Here is a 7,444-nt window from a genome sequence, read left to right as displayed (position 1 = left end):
GTAAGTTAGCTAATGACCTGTTACCATCCTAATGCCTTTTTGGCCAAGGTTAATACCAGGAGCTCAATGATATTATATATATATTGTCCCTTTCAGAGTAATTCAACAAAAATGGTCAGAGCCCTGATGGGATTTAAGACACTGTTCAATCATCCAACAAGCACTGCCGTTGGAGCTAACTGAAGATGTAAGGTACATCTCAAATATTTTTCTGACCATTAGCTGATGGTCGTTAATCGACCATTGATTGTGTACAAATACACGGGTTAAAGTGGGCCGGACCGATCCTCCACCCTCAATTAATAAGTATATAAGGCGATGACCCTTTTAACTTCATTGTTGGAGAAGTAGCAAAGTCCCATTTATACTGGAACACAGAAAAAGTGTGACAGTGTTGGTCTGGTATTAATCCTCAAAATTCAACAGGCCAAGCCTACCTCAGTTCTCAGCATAGCAGAAAGCTTGTCTACTGATTTTTATTCAGAAATACCAACATGTCGACAGGCTGTGAGGTTAGTCTGTTGACTGTGAGACCCGTGGCAGAGAATACCTGCTCAGATGGTTCTGTTGTCCCATATTTCATCTGTTTCATTGATATTATTTATCAGTCAAAATGATTGTTTTTTTGATTGAAGTTAATGGTTAAGTGGTTAATTGTAAACAACCCTAAACTTAACTCATGAGACTGTAGCTACTCTCACAGGACAGTCAGGTGGACTAATGACCCACATGTGATCTTTAAAACACTCAAGGTGCAAACGACACCTGTGACTCCCCACCTACCTGTCTCAACTACAGAAGTGTTTAGGCTGAAAGGAAAACCGTCCTCAACACTTTAAACAAGTCCACCTTGCTTTGACTGATCACTCCTGGACATCTCTGTAACATCCCATTTTAAATCTTTCCATGACTTACCTGTGGGTTCTGAGACGGTGTGTGAGAAATTTTCCACTAGATCATTCTGATTGATCTTCACCAGAACCATTTTAGTGACTTTAACAGTGTTTATACAGTAGGTCTGGACCATTAGATCCACTGTGGCCATCCTGTCTGCACTCTCCAGTCGACTTTTTGGGATCGATGGGAGGTCTTCTAGGACCCCTTTCTGCTGCAGGAACCACTTGAATTTGTGAAAGTCTTCAGCTCCCAAATCCTCCAAAGTCCTCAAGAGGACCTCAGGAAGTGTCATCTTTTTCCTGCAAAGATCCAAAAAGTGTGATAAAAACATCTGTATTGTAATAAAGAACTGCACAGTTACTCTCCTGGATTATAACCAGTGAACATTGTTGAAGCAGAGCAGTTTAGAGCTTCCTCAGCAGTTGAAACAGGTTCATTTGTTCCAGTAAACAATCGATTAGCAGGATTAAGTACGACTTGATTGATCCAGGAACACAGAAGGTATCTTTAAAGTAAACCATACTTGAAGGCCTTTTCTAAAAGATGGAGTTTCTGATGCAGTGATCTGAGCTCGTCTGAATCAAATGTCTCAGAATCACCTCGACTGCACTGAAGTGACCCAAGGACTAAAATCTAAAACCTGCCTCAGAGTTACTGATGAAGCCTCAACACTGACACACTGTACTGTAACATCTACCTGATGTTCATCTCATGCTTTTAATCACAGACGTAAAAGTCAGACCACATTTGAACTTCTGTCCAGTAAAGACTATTGAACTTTATTACTACAGACCCTGGTGTGTCACAATTACACTTCAATAATACATGAATAATTAGATTACCCTCCCTCCTCTCTGTCCCCACACTGATCCATAGCAGAGCCCCCACCTGCCGGGAGAGATGCAGTCAGTCAGTACAGCAAACACACCTGTCTACCACAGTGTCATTCTGAATTCAACCACCGGATGGTGCTAAAGGAAGTAAAGTTTAAATCGTTTGAAGATTAAACTGTGAATGATGACAAGATATTCCTTTATGTACAACAGTATTTTTGTCCACCAGAGAACAAACATGGAACAAATGAGAGTTCACCTCTGTGGACTGAGGACATGAATCAGCTGTGTGGTAGAACAAAGAAAACACTTACCAGATGACTTCAGATCTACATCCAGTCACAGAGCCGTTCTAACTTCACCTGTAGAAGAAACACAAAGCAAGAAGCTGCTGCTGATCCTCCTTCATCAGTCCATCATCATCATCATCATCAACCTCTCATCACTTCACAGTCAAAGTCTAGAAACATTATCATGATATTAAACCTGTGTAACCTACAACCAGAAAGTTCAGCTCCAATCACAACCTGGACATGTTGCATGTACCTGATCTTCTTTTATTGGAGCAGTGGTCATATTATATTTCATTTTTATCTTACTTTGACTTTTACCCTTTAACCAGTGTACGACAATAAAGGATCTTATTACTAAAGTTACTACTAGTCGATGGCTGTAATAAAAAGAGCCTTAAAGGTATCAAGGACAAGGGTACTGGCCTGAGGTCCAGAGTCCAGCACCATCATCCCTAAAACAACCCAGGGCAGAGTGTGAAGAGCAAACCCAGGTACTGCTAACATTTTAACTCATTACCAACTGATTTTCTAACAACAGAAATCCACATCATTTCAACATAAACATAATTTCTGTCTCGTTATATCTCACTGATTTCAAAACTGAGTGAGAACAACTGAAAGAACAAACCCTCTAGGATGTGACTAAATGAGACGTGGTGTTTTCAGCAGTGATCTAACTCAAGTCCAACAACCTTCAAGTTCATTGTCCAACGTTTATAAGGTCACGGCTGCTTGTTCCAGGTTTTCCTTAAACTGTAAAGTATCATCCTCTACACAGAGACATGTTAGTCCAATTAGCTGTATCACTGGAGAACTGATTCCCACCATTTTATTGCCCGGTAAAAACACTGTGAGAATACTGGGATATTTTTATAAAAATAGAATTTTATAACATAAACCCAGAATGGTTTTACTGCTGGGCAGTGCCACAGTTGATGCATTAGTGTAACTGTGCCACCACAGCCAAGTCAACATACATCCACAACACCTGGATTGATTTCATTTATTTAGAGTTATATATGATCTAAAAAAAAATTTTAACTGGATAACTTTGTATGTCACACAATTTGATAAGTAATTTGGGAAGTGGGATAATAATTTATACAATTTGGAGATATTCTTCATCCATTAATTGCTTCCTTTAAGTTATTATCCACCAACCCTTTATGATTTAGTAGAAGTCACATATTCATGTCATTCTTTAATATGAGTTTAAACTGTATATAACATATGTGTCATTTAAATTGTATTGCCTTTTCAGTTAATTGAAGTCTACAATACTTCCATTAACTATTAATTGGCTCAGTGTAATAATATTAGTTTGCTGCCAGACTTTGTGACAACAGGTTTCTCTCTAGCAGTAAATAAGGGGTTCATCCAAACTGGGCAGGAGGGGAGGGACACACCAGAAATACTAAAACGTCTGTGAAGCTCTTCAGCTAACTCGCATGAACAGAGGATCAATGGATCATCAATATGTTTGTTATATTTAGGGTAACACCAGAGAGAGGATAGAGAAATATACTATTACTTTATCCAGCTACCTTCTTCACAATATCCTGAGTATACCCCTGATAATAAATAATATATACATAATGATAAAGGCATTATCATCCACCTGATAAAAACTTGCTTTATAGTTTTTAATAGCTGAGGTCATTAAGCTCATAAATCTTTACAACCTGAGATTTCATTGTGATTGTGATATTTCACCCTGTGTCTTCCCACACAATGGGAGTAGAAGCTAAGTCTGCTGGGAATGAGAGATGGTTGAGTGGAGTGGCCTCGCTCTTACTTCAGTTTACCTTATAACCAGATATCTGGCTAAAGTTCTCTGTCAGTTTTAGAAGGTGTGGGACTGAGTCACCTGGATGAGATAGTGTTAATAAAAAATCATCAGCATCGAGACTGGCTTTAAAATCGTACCTAAAAAGGTTAATACCAGAAATCTTTTGATTGGCTCTCATGGCAGAGGCTGAAGATTCAAGTGCAAGTATAAAAGTAAGTGAGGAAGCTGGACTAGACCTGAAGAGACGATATCATACCATTGGTTTTAACATGTGTGAGTGGTTTATGATAAAGAGCCTTAATCCAGTGGAAACAAGGTGGTTTAAAACCAAATATTGTGAGTGTATGAAATAAATAAGGCCGTTCTATCCTGCCAAATGCTTTTTCTGCTTCTAGTGATATTGCTACAGCTGGATGCTGAAGTGATGAAGCTCAAGACAGGACATGAAAGAGTCTCCTCATATTATTGGAGGCCAGGCGGCCAGTAATGAAACCCACTTGGTCAATGTGAATTAACAAAGGTACAACCTTTTCAAAGCGCATTGTTAAACAGACTAAGAGGATGGAAATTGTTCATCTGTGAGTGGTCTTTGTCTGGTTTTGTTAACAGAAATCACAGCTGACACATGCTGCGAGGCATTGATTGATTTCAAAGATATCATTATACAGTTAATTTAAAAAGAGTGACAGTGTTTCCTGGAAATATTTATAAATCAATCTTCCCCTGGTGCTTTACCAACAGCAACCAGCATCTCCATACTATAATACTATAAAATAAATAACACATAAGATACAGAAGTGATGACAGTGATTACACCAGCACTGAGTAGTGACTTCATATGAACCACAGAATCAAACATTTGAACTGTTGTATTACATTACATCACACAGGTGTTTCTATTTTTCTGGTAACTTAAGCGTAATTTAGCAACAGGTAGGTTCTTCTGTTGTTTCATCCATTTTAACCAAATCAACAAATCACTTCCACCACCATCTCTACTGCTCTCAGATCAGTTTAACACCTGCTGATACAAACATGATGAAAGCTGTTGGTTACGTTACCTTTTGATGGTGAAAATAATCTGCATGAAGCTGATGAGTGAAGGTGAAATTAAACTACAGCTTCAACCAGGAAACCGACCAGAGACAGAACAAACATGTAACTGACAGCAGGAGGTTTTCAAAGGTCTGTTGATCCACAGTCTCAGCTCTTCATCTTCAACTGAAGATTTCTTCAGGGAAACCTGATCACAGAGCAGCTCTGACCTTTGGAATGAACTGAAGTCAATCATTAACAGACAATAAAAGTCCTAATCTGATGGATCATGAAGCTCTGATGATGCAGTTTGATTTTCTCAACAAGGAAATAAAAAGTGTAAACTTCGCCTTTATTAATTCAGTCTGTTATATCTCTGTATATGTGAAGGAAGGGACAAATACATCATCCTTTTATCCTCTGTGTTGTGAATTGGTCCAGGGTATATGATGATGATAATGTGTGTTGAGCATGATGACAATGAGTTTACAGGGACAGTGAGTGTAAAAACTGTGTATAATATATACCATAACATTATGACCATTGACAGGTGACGTGAGGAACATTGATTATCTCATTAATATGGCACCTGTCAGTGGGTGGGATATATTAGGCAGCAAGTGAATATTTAGTCCTCAGAGTTGATCTGTTGGAAGTAGCAAAGTGGGAAAGCGTAAGGATCTCAGAGACTTTGACAAGGGCCAGGTTGTGATGTCTAGACGATTGGGTCAGAGCACCTCCAGAACTGCAGGTCTTGTTGGGTGATCCCGGTCTGCAGTGGTTAGTACGAAGCAAAAGTGTTCTAGTGGACTACCGGTGAACCGGTGACAGGGTTACTGTAGCTACTGTAGCACAAACTGCTGAAAAAGTTCATGCTGGTTGTGATACAAAGGTGTCACAACACAGTGCATCGCGGCTTGCTGCGTATGGGGCTATGTAGTCGCAGTCTGGTCAGAATGCCCCTTGACCCCTCTCCACCACCTAATGCACCTACAATGGGCACATGAGAATTAGAACTGGACCACTGACCAATGGAAGAAGGTGGCCTTGTCTGATGAATCACGTCTTCTTCTCCATCATGTGGATGGCCAGGTGTGTGTGCGTCTCTCACCTGGGGAAGAGATGGCACCAGGATGCACTGTAGGAAGAAGGCAAGCCGGCGAAGGCAATGTGATGCTTTGAGCAATGTTGTGCTTGGAAACCTTGGGTCCTGCCCTTCATTAGGAGGTTGCTTCGACATGGATCACCTACCAGAACACTGTTGCAGACCAGGTCCACTTCCTTATGGAAACAGTATTCTCTAAAGGCAGTGGTGTCTTTCAGCAGGATAATGCTCCTGCCAAACTGCAACAAAGGTTCAGGAATGGTTTGAGGAACGAGTTCAAGACGTTGACATGGCTCCAAATGACCCAGATCTCAATCCAATCAAACATCTGTGAGATGTGCTGGACAAACAAGTCTGACCCATGGAGGCTCCACCTCACAACTTACAGGACTTAAAGGATCTGCTGCTAATGTCTTGGTGCCAGATACCACAGCACACCTTGAGAGGTCCGTGGAGTCCAGGCCTTGATGGGTCAGAGCTGTTTTGGTAGTAATAGGGGACCTACACAATATTAAGCAGGTGGTCATAATGTTATGGCTGATCAGTGTGTCTGCATACCATAAAAAAGAACTAGACATTAACTGATGTTAAATGTATGGTATCCAGTTGCAGTATGCAGTTATTGCGGTAGATTTCTGAACGAGGACGACTGCAGGAGTTGCAGCGAGCGAGAGGTCACCTGACTGAGTTTGGATGCACCAGCTTCTCCACTCTGATTCCAGATAAGATCTAACACAATAGAAACATACGGAGCCCTAACTGAACTGAAAAGAAAAAGACTCATGGTCGACTAACTGAAAAAAATAACAACTTTTGACTTGAACGAACTGAAATTTCCCTCAAGGAAGGACACATCTATACAACTGAAGAGGAACTAAATAAGGACAAACAAGCTTAAACATTGATCTCAAGAGTTTAATTACCCAAGCAGAAATAAAATCATTTTGTGTTATTGATTTCTGATGTGTGAAACAATCACAGCTCTGAACAAAAGGACATTTTGAGTTAATTAGTTTTATTTTAAGGGCCTTGTTTTGTTATTAAGCCTCATCATTCTTCTATTCTGTGAATAAAACCAATGTTATTGCACAGAGCAGTGGTTCTGTTTTACTTATTATGTGATTGGTTTATTACTGTTCTATTGGTATCTAACCCATGTCTTTATAACTGTGAGATAAATAACTTCCAGTTTAAATTCTTATCTCTGACTGTCCTGCTTTGAACGTAATAGGTTGACTCATAGTCAACAGTCTTGATGGACACACAGCTGGGTCCAGGTCCAGTAGCGTCTGGTCTCTGCTGCTCTGGGCTTCAACACAACACACACAGAGCTCTGAGTGAATAATGATGGAGCAGTGATGTGAGTCATGGACAGTTAGAGATCCTCATCTCACCTCTGAGCTCTGGTCTTTCTCTCACGTTCCCCACACAGAGAGGTTTTAGAGGGAGGGGCTCCCTCCTCTCTGTCCTCACACTGATCCATGGCAGAGCC

General features: G+C 40.3%; 2 long non-coding RNA genes across 2 annotated transcripts; both read right to left on the bottom strand.

Moving 5' to 3' along the window:
- Nucleotides 1-1,748: 1,748 nt before the first annotated feature.
- Nucleotides 1,749-5,064, bottom strand: LOC111649701 (uncharacterized). Its single transcript, XR_002760326.2, has 3 exons — nt 4,874-5,064; nt 2,045-2,092; nt 1,749-1,785 (listed from the first exon to the last, which is right to left on the bottom strand). It is a non-coding gene; the product is annotated as an uncharacterized LOC111649701 (long non-coding RNA).
- Nucleotides 5,065-6,853: 1,789 nt separating this feature from the next.
- Nucleotides 6,854-7,444, bottom strand: LOC147819620 (uncharacterized). Its single transcript, XR_015436758.1, has 2 exons — nt 7,347-7,444; nt 6,854-7,261 (listed from the first exon to the last, which is right to left on the bottom strand). It is a non-coding gene; the product is annotated as an uncharacterized LOC147819620 (long non-coding RNA).

This window comes from Seriola lalandi, unplaced genomic scaffold, assembly GCF_002814215.2.
Source record: "Seriola lalandi dorsalis isolate HSWRI2012SDOR001 ecotype SW California unplaced genomic scaffold, Sedor1 jcf7180002051740, whole genome shotgun sequence".
NCBI classification, from domain to species: Eukaryota; Metazoa; Chordata; class Actinopteri; order Carangiformes; family Carangidae; genus Seriola; species Seriola lalandi.
This window is presented reverse-complemented; position numbering and strand designations above follow the sequence as displayed.